Raw genomic sequence first — 14,778 nt, 5'->3', positions numbered from 1 at the left:
AAATTCAAATTAAATTCAAACACAACTTTAAAAATTGAAAGCTCTCCCGTTGAAAATTAAAAATTGATGTCAATTAAAAATTGAAAGCTTCCCCGTTGAAAATTGAAAATTGATGTCAATTAAAAATTGAGAAGCTTTCCCGTTGCGACTACCACCGTAATTTAGTTTTAGTTTATGAATGTAACTTTGACTTGATAGAATAATTGTGATTTTAATAACTGTGACCCTTCCCAATTTCTAGGTATACTTGTTAATTAAAGCATGCCAAAAGATAGGAGTTGGGTTTTATTAGATGATCGTCGGTTAGAAGTATATCAAAATGGTTGTGTGGAATTTATGGATTTTGCCTTCGCTAAATGTGACGTTGATAATAAAATAAGATACCCATGTAGTGACTGTAAGTGTCGTAAATGGGGGGATCGTGAATTTGTGCATAAACATTTACTTTTGAGGGGTTGGGATAAACTTTATGGGCAACGCCGATGGACTCTGCATCGAGAGTCCGAAGAAGAATACATTGGCGAGGAAATGAACATTACTAATCATACAGAAATTCCCGAACTTGCAATTTTAAATGAACCTGTTAATGTACGTGATAACATGGAAGACTTACTGCATGCATGTCTTCATCACGATCAAGAAGATCTACACGAAGAACCCAACCCCAAAATTGATGATTTTCGTAAACTCATTGAAGAGTGGTGCATCCCCGTTTATGATGTATGCCGGGTATATACTAAACTTTCCTTCATCATGGAGTTCTACAAAATTAAGTCTCGTGGCAAGATGAGTGATAATACATTTACTGAAACCCTTCAGTTAATGAGAAAACTTGATTTTTCAAATATACCCGACTCTTTTTATGAAGTTAAGAAGCTCATCGGTAAATTGGGGTGTGGTTACGTCAAGATTGATGCGTGTGAGAATGACTGCATGCTTTTTTGGAAGGATTACTTGAACTTAAATGCATGCAAAGTGTGTAATGCTTCAAGATGGAAGAATCCATAAGAAAACTAACCGAGTTCTTCAACCGTTCAGCGCAGAAGGGTACCGAAAAAAGTTTTGCGACACTTTCCATTGATTCCGAGGCTCAAGCGGCTATTTATATGTGAAAAATCAGCAATTAACATGAGATGGCACGCTGAGTCTCGATGTAACGATAGCGTTCTCAGGTACCCTGCTGATTCTGATGCTTGGAATGAGTTTGACAAGAAGCACGAGCCATTCTCTTTGGACCCTCGAAATGTAAGGCTTGGCTTTGCTACTGACGGTTTTAATCCATTTGGATCATTGAGCAGCAAGCATAGCACATGGCCTGTAATTCTAATGGTTTACAACTTACCACCAAATATGTGCATGCAACGCTCTAATATAATGATGTCATTGCTTATTTCTGGACCTAAAGGCCCAAAAAATGGCATTCATGTTAATCTACAGCCGTTGATCGACGAGCTTAATGAGTTGTGGGGTTCTGGGATAACAATTTTTTATGCGTACACCAAGCAATATTTTAATATGCGAGCCGCACTTTTGTGGACTATCAATGACTTCCCTGCGCTTGGTAACTTGTCGGGGTGGAGCACAAGTGGCTATCTTGCTTTCCCAAGTTGTGCCGAAAATACTGTGTCCGAACGTTTGTACAAGTCTAACAAACAGTGTTATATGGGTCATAGTCGTTTTTCTGAAGAAGGGGCTCCACCTCCACCTTCAGGAGATGAGGTGTTATAAAAAATGGAGGGTATAAATGTTACATTTGGCGTAGGCCAAACAGTGCATCGAGCTTCCCAATGGCGAAACCGGAGTATATTCTTTGAATTGCCATACTGGAAAGATAATCTCATTCGGCACAATCTTGATGTCATGCATATCAAGAAAAATGTCGGTGAATTATTGCTTAGGTGGTTACTAAATATTCTTGGCAAAAATGACGGGTTTGACAATGCTAAGGAGGACATTGGAAAAATTAAAAAGCCACCGTCAGGCAAGTCTGGTCCTCGATTTCCGAATCTCGTTCCAAAATTAGGAAAGTATCACAAGTTGTCTTCCCAATCTAAGAAGTTCGTGTGTGATGTGATAGCAAATGTTAAGGTTCCTAACGGCTATGCATCTAATATAGCCCGTTGTTTTGGTGAAGAAAAAATAGGGGGATTAAAAAGCCATGACTACCACGTACTAATGCAACAGTTGCTTCCATTGGCAATCCGTAACGTGGACTTACCAAAAAAGTTGGCTAGTACCATAATCCAGTTGTGCAGTTTTTTTCGAGAATTGTGTTCCAAAACTAACTCAATTGAAGATTTTCGAAAACTGCACTCCAACATTGTGAAAATTTTGTGTGATCTTGAGAAATTGTTTCCTCCGACATTCTTTGTTGTTATGATGCATTTGCCGGTTCATCTAGCTCATGAAGAAATGGTTGCTGGACCGGTGAATTATAGATGGATGTATCCGATAGAGAGGTACATAATTTCTTTAAAAATCTAATGTATTGAAATAGGTATATTTTATTTTTAATAAATATTTATTTTAATCTCAGATACTTGGGTCACTTAAAGTCATTTGTCCGAAATAAAAAATGCCCCGAGGGTTCAATTGCTGAATGCTACATCACCGAGGAGTGCTTAAACTTTTGCTCATTGTACACAGAAAGTTCATCTATGAACATATCTATCGATGATAGACAAGGCAATGAAGTGCGATCTAAGTACATAACCCTTACTTATGATGAAATGGAAAAGGCGCACAACTATTGTCTTTTTAACTGTGATGAAATTCAACCATACATTGAGTAAGTTACTTATAAAATATTTAAGCTACTACTATTTTCATTTGATTTTCATCCAATAAAAAACACAAATTATTTTAGGGAGCACTTCGAGACCATTAAGAACAAAATCTCGACAAGTGACCCTGCTTAGCAATGGCGCATTCAGCAATTACAAGACAAATAATTTCGTCATTGGTTCCAATCCTACGTAAGTGTTTGATTTAACTTGAACTTAGTTTGCAAATGTTTTTAAAACGTAAAAATGAATAATTGGTGACTACATAGGTGCAAGGAAAGAGTGAAATGAGAGACGATATCAAGCTTTAGCTTGTTCTCCTCAATTTAGAGTGAAGACTTTCAAGAGATTTGAAGTGCAAGGGTTTATGTTCCGCACAAAGTCATCTGATGAGTCTCTTTCAACTCAAAATAGTGGTGTTTTTGTCAAAGCAAAGACAACTACTTTCACGAACTCCAAGGATAAATCTCCGAAAGAAGAAGATGTAGGGTACTATGGCGTAATAAAAGATATTATTGAACTTTCATTCGTCGTAGGTACAAAGAAGGTAGTTTTATTCGAATGTGATTGGGCTAATATTCGCATGAACAAGACAGACGGTTTGGGCTTTACACTTGTGAATTTAACAAAGTCAGATATAAAAGCAAGTCCTTTTGTTCTGCCATGTCAAGTATTACAAGTTTTTTACGTTAAGGATCCAGGTGATAGGCCATGGATGGTTCCTATTGTTATTAAACCAAGAGACAACTTTGCTTTGACTCATGATGATCTCAATGTAGATGAAGATGAATGTTTTGAGATACTTCCTATAAATAATGACATAAATGCTATGGATGATATGGAAGAGTGACTAATTTTATTTGTTGCTCAACTAATTTTTTGAAGTCTTGTTAATTAGCTTGTTTGGATTGTAATCTACTTCTTTTAATTGTATCATTTTATTTGCCATAATTTATTAATGTTTTCAGTGTTATTCTATATATATTTTTGTATATATTTCTGTGTATGTGTATCTTATTTTCTTTCTCAGGCGAGCAATGTCAGAGGAGGATATTGCTGTTGAGCCTATAGGTGTTGAGTCTACAAGTACCGATATAGTTGATTTGGAGTTTGATGGTATGGGCATTCCCGTTGCACCCGGGAGATACAAATTGGCGGTGGCAATTAGTAACGAGGTTACACATTGGGACAATTTTGATCCGTCTATTTCATGGCCTAAGCACAAGAAAAAGGGTCTTGTCGAAGGATTGTGGAAAGCATTTAAGGTATTTGAAAGTTCAAATTATTTTATTTATTTTAGTTATTTTAATTATTTTGTTATCAATTAATTATGGAATTTTTTGTATGCCTTTTAGGGAACATGAAAACTTCCTGAAAATGAGGCTACGAAGAAATGGTTCAACGAGACGGCCAGTTGTCGTTGGAAAGATGCAAAAAATAAAAGATTGAAGGCGGTTTTCGATAAAGCGCCTAACCTTCCAGCTGCTAAGGCAAATCGTCCGAATAGGATTAGCGCTCAAACTTGGGAGAGGCTGTGTGATCAGTTTCATTCTATTTCTACTCCGGGGGATGATGGGAAGGTAAATTTTATGCTTTTAATTTATGATTATATTTTCATATATTTATGTGCATTAATTTGTGCAGTATTTTTCACAGTCCAAGTCCACTAAGTGCAAGGACTCGAGAAAGAAAGTGTCGACATACCACCATTGGGGTCGAACAAGTATCAATAGTTGGTCCTATAATCATGTAAGAGGCTTAATCTATAATTTTAATTTATTTAAGTTTGTATAAAATACCTACTTATTGTATAATCTATTTTTTAGTTTAAAAAGTTTGGCAAAAATCCTATCGTGTTTGATACGTATAAGAAAGCCTACATGGGCATTGATGCGTTGAGGGAAACCGGACCATCTATTAGTGAGGAATGAGAGACAAAGCCGTATAACGGGACAGCAAGTCCTGAACAACTTCTCATTTCGGTAAGTAAAATGTAATTATATTCTTCAATCGGTAGTATGTTAATTCTTTATATGTTTAGTTGGGATATATGGATATGGATGCGGTTTTTATCTATGAATATGGATATGCTGTTGTGGTTTATTATATGGATATTGTAGTTTATCATGTTAATTGTTTGATATGTTAATGAAGTACGAAGTTTAGATGTGTGAATATGGATTTTGTTTTAATATGTCAAGTTGTTGTGTACTGATAAGGATTTGTTTTGGGTATGTTCATATTTAGATGTTATGCTGTCGAATTTTTGGCTAAACTTTTGTACATAATCATTTTCAGGCTGATTTGGAGCGAGTTTATGATGAGACAATGCGTGATGGAAGTGACGAAAGCTCGGCCAACTCGACTGCAATAGAAAAGGTTTTGGGAAAGAGTAAAGGCCTTGGAATTAAAAGTTCAAGCACAAGGATTGGAAAGTAGAGATTTTCTTCAACACCATCAGACGTGGAGATTCAAATGAAGTCAATGCAAGAACAAATGCAAATGAAAGACGAACAAGTGAATCGATTGGAACAACAATTGCAGGAAACCCGAGAAACAATGCAAGAACAAATGCAAGTTAAAGATGAAAAAGTTAATCGATTAGAAGAGCAATTGCAGGAAACCCGAGGTATTTTGAACACCTTGCTCGAGCGTTTTAAACAACACGAATTACAATCCTCAACGTCGAGTCGTCCTAATGATAGTGGAGTATAAAAACGAGATGAAGTTAGTGAGCCTCTTGAACTAATACATTTAAGGTTTCAAGTTTTTATGTAATTTTTAAATTGATGTTTGTGTTGTATTTTGATATTTAATTGGTAATCGTGGTTTTTAATATTTTTGTTTTAATATGATTTTTTTTAAACAGCTGATTTAATTTTATAATAGAAAATTATTAAAATAAATTAATTAATTAAAAAAAAAAAGTTTGCGACTAAAACCAAATCGTCACAAACAAAAATGAACGCTTGAGACGAATTATAATTCCGTAAACGTCGCCAAATTAATTAAAGTCGGGCGACGAAAACACTGTTTACTCACCAAAATATTCAGTGAACTTGCGACGGAATATACAATTTCGTAGCACCAGGTTGCGACGAAATCACATTATCCGTCGCGAACAATAAAAAAAATGTTTTTTTTTACAGAAAATACGGTTTCAGCGACGGATTTCTGTTTCCGTCGCCAAACTTGGCGTCGCAAATGTATTTTCGTCGCTGACTTTGCGACGGTGCGTTTGACGTCGATTTTTGACTAATTTGGTGACGAAAAAAAACGTCGCCAAACGTGATAAAACGTCGCGAGGAGAAATAATTTGTCGCGAATTTTCGTCGCTAGTCTTGTGTTTTGGCCTAGTGTAAATGCAATGCAATTTTATTATACCCCGCAGTAAAAGAAATTCAACATAACTCTCTTTTGGTAAATTTATAGATTTAAAGTAGACATGACCATAGAACCGGTTGGGTCCATGTCGCCAAAATCATGAACTTCAACCGGCCCTTATGTAACACAGTTAAGGCCCAGGTGGCAGGTACAACCCTCTTGGTCGAAAAGTACCGGTCTGGGTTCACGGTTAACTATCGCTTAATCATGTATCTTAAAAAATATTATTGTCATTGTTTTATTTATACAATAACTCAATGTTCTATATGTTGTGTAATGAAATATAACTTTCAAACTGAATAAACAAAAGAACTTAAACCAATGCTTTGAAACTCGGACTGGACCGGTCGGTTCAACCGCGAACTGGTGCTTTGTCCGGTCCGGTTAGCCCTGTAAACCCAAAAATTATAAACAATCGGTCTAATTGTTAAAAACCGTATTTTTTTTTTTTGCCAGTCAGACCATAAACCCGTCAATCGGCTAAAAACTGGTTAATTTGTTGGCTGACCCACGCATTTTTAATTAATTCAAAAAAAAAAAAAAAAAAGAAAAAAACCTCTAAAAAAGAGAAGTTGGAACGTGTGGTTATTAAAAAAAATAGATAACGACTTGTATTGCTAATTGTAGTTTTATATTCTACTTACAAATATTTGATATTGCTAATTGTAGTTTTTATACTTTACTCATACAAATATTTGATATTGGTGGTAAATTTGCTATTTTCACGTATTTTTTTCATAAATTATACCATATAAATTTAATACAAATAAAATACGGTTGGATCCAACTATGTCCATCTGGTTTTCAGAATATTGACTTAAACACTTGAAATTAGGGAGCGAGTCGGACCCATCAACCCGTTGAACCCCGTCAAACTCGGTAAAAACAGGCCCACTAGGACTGGACAAATAGATCCATCAATATGATTGGGTCCTGACATGGTGAAGATCTGCAGGTTTGGGTCTAAGACGAGTTTAAATATTTTTAATACCTGTGAAATTCGTCCGGCCCAACCATACAAAACGACCATGTTTTGTGATATTATGTAGTGCAATAAATTAATAGTATATAATGCATGAATAAAGTGTCTCTTATATGTCAAAACTTATATCTATAACGACGATATTGTCTCGTTTCGTCTCTAGTTATCTATTTTTATTTTAAATCTTATTTTATAAAGCTTTCAATTTTTACTCTTTTTAATGAATTTATGGTCAAATCGTATTAATTTGATTTACTCTTGACATTTATCATTTATATTGTTCACGATGGTTTCAATTTAAGACTTTACTCTTGATTATTCATTTTAGTTTCTAAATAGTTTCGTGTAAAACTTAAAAATTATTAAAAAAAAAGAACATGTTTAAATTATGACGGGTTTCGATCCGTGAAGGTTGGATCCTACTATAAACCCACCATGGATCCGCCTATCATAAACTCGTTGAAAACCCACAAGTTTGGTTCCTTGAAATCAAGAACCGTTTGTCGATGCGGGATGAGGGTGGGTTTTGCTAGAACCCGCGAGTTTATGACACGCGCACACCCCTACTTCAAAAATCATAGTTTTACTTTAAATTAAAGGGATTTTTGTGCATAAGTCCCTGACCAACCATCTTTATTATTCTAGGTTCAAGGGTTATATCTATTTCACCAATAAGCCCATCCATTTAACAAGTATTATAAATAAAGGAAAAATAATATATATATATATATATATATATATATATATATATATATATATATATATATGAGAAAGTTACCACCATCCCTTTACACCCAATTATGGGTGCAAGATGGAACGGAAATTGCAATTTTCGTCGTTTCCGATCCGAAAAGCTTCAAGTTTGGAACAACGTTTTACATTCCGACTTCCGAAATTTCGATTTCTGAATTTTTCCGATATTTTGGATTGACTTGGAATTATATAAGCTAAATTTGGAATTTCCTATTTCCGATCCAATTTAATTTCCGAAAAGTTCCGATTTTTTTTCTGAAAAATACACCTATAAATAATATATAGGGTAAGTTACTACCATCCCCTGAGGTATGGTCAATTTACAAAAAAAACCCTCTTGTTTGGATAATTACATCTACCCCTCAATTATGACTTTTTTTACACCTCCGCCTTTATGGCGTAAAATTCAACATAATCATCTAGATTTCGTAGAATGTGCTCTAGTTTGTACTCGTTTTGTGTAAATATACAATTTTTGATGCACCACAATCTGATATATACAAGCCAAAAAACACATATTATAATCATCTTGCTTCAAAATATGGGGTTCAAATGGGATAAAATGGGTACAAAAATAATAATATTCCATATAATCTCGAAGATTCCACTAAATTCGAAACCGCAAAGGTGGACGTGTAAGAAGTTTTATAGTTGAGGGGTGGTTGTAATTACCCAAACAAGAGGGGGTTTTTCGTAATTTGACCATACCTCAGGAGGTGGTTGTAATTTAACCATAATATATATTATATAGTACTTATTTTTTCGAAAAATACCCCTATAAGTTTTGTTTTAGGATTTTGACATAATGAATTGTTGTTAAAAGTTTTATTAAATATTATATTGTTTTATTTATTATTTATTTTTGAACTGAAATTAGTAATAATTAGTTTTACTTTTATCGACGTGGATATTCTTATTTTTGGAAAATTATGAACAATTTAGGAAATTTCCGCTAAGTTGTGAAAATTTTAAGCCTATGCGATTTCTGATATTTTTCTGAAATTCCGAAATTTCCTCGCCTTTTGGAAATTGAATGAATTTTTAGATTCCAAAAATTCTGGAATTGGAATTGGAATTGATTTTGTACTTCCGATTTTTTTTTGGAAATTTTTCGAAAAAAGGCTAAATTCGATCTGATCCATCCGACTTTCACCCCTACACACAATTCTTAATTGTAACCCTAATTTAATCAATTCGGACCACAAAATTAATTTTAAATTTTAAAAAAAAATCTGAAATTCTTTTTTCAGCACCGGTTTCCGGCGTTGATTTTTTTCTTCTTTCTTTTTTTTTTTTGTTTTTTTGTCTGCTTTTTCCGCCGCTAGTTTCTAGCGTTGACTTTTTTAAGGTTTTTTTCCCCTAAAATTTTGATCTGTTTTTTTACGTTCGCCGCTAAATGTTGTCTGTAAGTGTACTGTCATTAACAGTAATTACATTGTCGTTGACAATATATTTACGTAATTGTACTGGTGTTGACCGTACATTTATGCAATTGTACTGTCGTTGACAGTACAATTACAGTTAGCGACAATTTTATTATTTTTTTGCCTTTTTTTATTTTTATTTTGTTAGATTTGTTGACAAATCAACATAATTATATTACTTTCGTTGAAGGTAAAATAACTCTAAATAATATTACTTTCAACCACATCAATATTTTTATTTGGCTTTCTTGTTTTGTTTAAGTTGTTGATGGATTAACTTAATAATAATATTGTCTACAATTGTAATATTACTGTAAACACAATATTCTGTGGTTGACGCTAATATTACTGTTGTTACAGTAATATTACTGTGGATGACAGTAATATTATTGTCAACCACATCAATATTAATTCGGGTAATTGGCACTTTGCACCCTTAAATTACATGACATTGGCACTTTGCACCCTTAAATTGAAAAAATAGCAGAATGCACCCTTCAATTATATTTTGCTTGGCACTTTGCACCCTGATTCATTTTTTGGCTAGAAAAGTGACCTGCTACCTGTTAAAGAGGGGTGGATTTGTCTTTCCTTATTTCTCACAAACTTAAATATATTTTATCTTCTCCATTTCACATATCCTAACCCGACCAAGAACAACTATAATGTTCATTGTTCTCTATCAAGAGTCTTAGGATACTTTACTCCAATTTTGAATAAATTTATATTTTATTTATTTTAAAATAAATACATATTCAATTAAAAGCATGCATTCAAAACTAAAGTTTGTTAATATAGTATATGCAAATAAAGGTCATGCAATCTGCAATTCCATATTTTTTTACCGCTTAGATAGTACTTTAAACAGATAATAAAACATATTTTTTCTTGTTCATATGAACTTAAAAGGAAAATTATGTATATATTAGGGTTATTTGTGTTGAAAAAAAGGTTTACTTTTATTGTTTTCGTTACATCAATTGGTTAAAAAATCATATGCCTAAAAAATCAATTTTTATACATAATTATGGAGTAGATATTTAACTAAAAAGATAGAAAAAACTCTATAAATGAATATTATAATGTTTGGTTTATCTCCTTGGCACAAAGAGATGGTTGAATTAGTTGTTGGATTTAATCTCGTACTCATCTAAGAAAATCATAAAAGAAATGGAAGTTTGTGAACAATAAAAGAAAAGAAAAAAATATGCTGCCCCTATTCAAATGTCAGATAACAGGTAGCAGGTCACTTTTTTAGTCAAAAAATGAATTAGGGTGCAAAGTGCCAAGTAAAATGTAATTGAAGGGTGCATTCTGCTATTTTTCTAATTTTAGGGTGCAAAGTGCCAATGGCATGTAATTTAAGGGTGCAAAGTGTCAAATACCCATATTAATTCTTTTGACTTTTTATTTTGTTTTCCTTTGTTTAACGGTCAACATATTAATATTACTCTATTACACAATAATAATGACCTTTTGTTGTGTAAATATTACTGTGCTAGAGATTAATATAACAATATTACTGTGTTAAACTGTAGTATAGTTAATATCACTGTGTTTAACAGTAATATAGTTAATATGATTGTCAACTACATCAATATTGTGGTTTAAACAGGAGGCAAAAAGGTGTTAAAAAAAATCAAAAAAAAAAGAAGAAAAAAAAAATCAACGCCACCGGAGACCGGCGTTAACCCGTCAGCGACGGCATAAGCTAAAAAAATAGAAAAAGTCAACGCCGGAATCCGGCGGAAAAATCAGGAGAAAAAAAAAAACATTCAACGGCGACGACGGACGAAATTGTACTAAAAAATGAGTTTTTAGTCAAAATTGAATAATTTGTGAAATTTGGGATCAAATGTTAAATTAAATTAAATGATGAAATTGGAGCAATTATAATGTGAGGGGGTATTTTAGTCTTTTACATACCTCTGAACAATGTGTGGACTTTTTGTAAAATAATTTTTGTATCTGGACACTTTTATTTATAAGTATCCTATGATGAACTTATATGTAATCACTAAGCCAAAACGCAAGACTGGCGACGAAAATTCGCGACGAATTATGTCTAGTAGCGACGTTTTATCACGGTTAGCGACATTTTATTTTTGTCGCCAAATCAGTCAAAAATCGACGCCAAACGCCCCGTCGCAAAGTCAGCGACGAAACTACAATTGCGACGCCAAGTTTCGCGACGAAAATAACGATTCGTCGCTAAAACCGTATTTTCTGAAAAAAATTATTTTTTTATTGTTCGCGACGGATAATTCATACGCGTCGCAAGGCGTTGCGACGACATTTCATCTTTCGTCGCAAGTGTTTGCTACGAAAGTTCATATTTCGTCGCAAGGTCACTGAATGCTTTGGCGACTAAATAGTTTTTTCGTCGCCCGGATTTAATTAATTTGGCGACGATAACGGAATTATATTTTGTCTCAAGTACTGATTTTTGTTTGTGACGATTTTGTTTTCGTCGCAAACGGTTTTTTTTTTAATTAATTTTTTTTTTATTACAAAATAAAATCAGCTGTTAAAAAAAATAAAAATAAAACCAAAACCATATTTACTCAAAAATATTAAAAACATCGATTACCAATTAAATATCAAAATACAACACAAACATCAATTCAAAAATTACATAAAAAATTGAAACCATAAATGTATTAGTTCAAGAGGCACACTAATTTCATCTCGTTTTTATACTCCACTATTAAAACGCTCGAGCAAGGTGTTCAAAATAGCTCGGGTTTCCTGCAATTGCTCTTCTAATCGATCAACTTTTTCATCTTTAACTTTATTTTGTTCTTGCATTGTTTCTCGGGTTTCCTGCAATTGTTGTTCCAATCGATTCACTTGTTCGTCTTTCATTTGCATTTGTTCTTGCATTGCCTTCATTTGAATCTCCATTTGAATCTCCACGTCTGATGGTGTTGAAGAAAATCTCGACTTTCCAATCCTTGTGCTTGAACTTTTAATTCCAAGGTCTTTACTCTTTCTCAAAACCTTTTCAATTGCAGTCGAGTTGGTCGTGCTTTCGTCACTTCCATCACGCATGGTCTCGTCATAAACTCGCTCCAAATCAGCCTAAAAATGATTATGTACAAAAGTTTAGCCAAAAATTCGACAGCATAACATCTAAATACGAGCATACCCAAAAAAAATCCTTACTAGTACACAACAACTTGACATATTAAAAAAAAAATCCATAGCCACACATCTAAACTTCGTACTTAATTAACATATCAAACAATTAACATGATAAACTAAAATATCCATATAATAAACCGCAACAGCATATCCATATTCATAGATAAAAACCACATCCATATCCATATATCCCAACTAAACATATAAAGAATTAACATACTACTGATTGAAGAATATAATTACACTTTACTTACCGAAATGAGAATATGTTCAGGAGTTGCTGTCCCGTTATACGGCTCTGTTTCTCCTTCATCACTAATAGATGGTCCGGTTTCCCTCAACGCATCAATGCCCATGTAGGCTTTCTTATACGTGTCAACCACGGTAGGATTTTTGCCAAACTTTTTAAACTAAAAAATAGATTATACAATAAGTATGTATTTTATATAAACTTAAATAAATTAAAATTATAGATTAAGCCACTTACATGATTATAGGACCAACTATTGATAATTGTTCGACCCCAATGGTGGTCCGTCGACACTTTCTTTCTCGAGTCATTGCATTTAGTGGACTTGGACTGTGAAAAATATTGCACAAATTAATACACGTAAATATATGAAAATATAATCATAAATTAAAAGCATAAAATTTACATTCCCATCATCCCCCAGAGTAGAAATAGAATGAAACTGATCACATAGCCTCTCCCAAGTTTGAGCGCTTATCCTATTCGGACGATTTGCCTTAGCAGCTGCAAGGTTAGGCGCTTTATCAAAAACGGCCTTCAATCTTTTATTTTTTGCATCTTTCCAACGACAATTGGCCGTCTCGTTGAACCATTTCTTCGTAGTCTCATTTTCAGGAAGTTTCCACGTTCCCTAAAAGGCATGCAAAAAATTCCATAATTAATTGATAACAAAATAATTATAATAACTGAAATAAATAAAATAGTTTGAACTTTCAAATACCTTAAGGCTCTGATTGGTTCAAGTAAAATGCTATGTAAAAAGGTGAAAAGTCTAAGTAATTTATTTTCCTTGTTTGGTTAGAAGGTAAAATAAGAGGTAAAGTAATTTAGAGAAAAAGAGGAAAACAAAATTAACTCAAAATGAGGAAAATGTGTTTTCCTCAAAAAAAATGAGGAAAACTTGGAAAATCAATCGTGCCTCCCTCTCCAAACTATTATTTGTGAGTCTGGGTTGTCTTTCACCACCACCACCACCACCGAACCCTCCACATCGACACCATCGCCTCCTCCATGCCAACACGCTGCCGCCGCCTCCACCACACCGACCTCCGCCACCTGCTCTACGCCGACTTCCGCCACCTCCTCCACACCTTCAGCCGCCGCTGTTAGCAATCTCTCCAATATCTTTCATCCGCTTGACGATCTTCCGACCGGCGATAGCTATAGATAGATCTAATTATTGGACCCTACAAATAATCCGATTCCGATTCCACAGAAATAAACTGCCACCACCTCCATGCTCACCACCGTCGTTGTTGTTCCCACCATCCCCGCCGCCGAACGCCACCGCTAACTTCTTTAGTTGGAGAGTCGGCGATGAATAACAACTACACATAACCCCATTAATACACGCCGGAGCGGCGGCCGTAGGTGGCATCACCACCAACGGTTGGGTTCTTCAATTACAGCAGTCTTTGTATTCTTCTTTGTTTGATGGTGAGCTCATTTTACAGCCGCCGTGGCCGCCGTCACCGGGGTAGGGGTGGGGAGTGGGGAGTGGGGGTGAGGGGATTGGGGGAAGAAATGGGGTAGGAGATTTTAGATTATTTTATTTATTTAATATATTTTAATTAAAGATTAATTTTAGTTAAAAAAGGAAGAAAAATATTTTTGGATAAGTCTTTGTAAGTTTAAAAAACTGTTAAATAATTTAATGATTTTTATATTTCCATATTTTCTTCTAATTACCAAACAAAACCAAAGAAAGTGATTTTCTAGGAAATCATTTTCATCACCGTTTTTCCTACGAACCAAACATAATTGGGATTTCAAAATTCATTGATTTCATTTTCCTTTGCATTTACATTTTACTTATTTTGAAATCCATGAACCAATCAGAGCCTAAATGCTTTCCACAATCCTTCGACACGACCCTCTTTCTTGTGCTTAGGCCATGAAATAGACGGATCAAAATTGTCCCAATGTGTAACCTCGTTACTAATTGCCCTAAATTAAAATTCAAAATCCGTATTACAATTGAGCTTCAAGTTCAAAATACGTAAATAGAAAATATCAAAACTAATAAATATTGATGATTGATGAATGAATATACATAAA

Source organism: Erythranthe guttata, chromosome 2 (genome assembly GCF_056151865.1).
Source record: "Erythranthe guttata isolate IM_541 chromosome 2, IM_541, whole genome shotgun sequence".
Classification (NCBI taxonomy): Eukaryota; Viridiplantae; Streptophyta; class Magnoliopsida; order Lamiales; family Phrymaceae; genus Erythranthe; species Erythranthe guttata.
Note: the sequence above shows the minus strand (reverse complement) of the source record.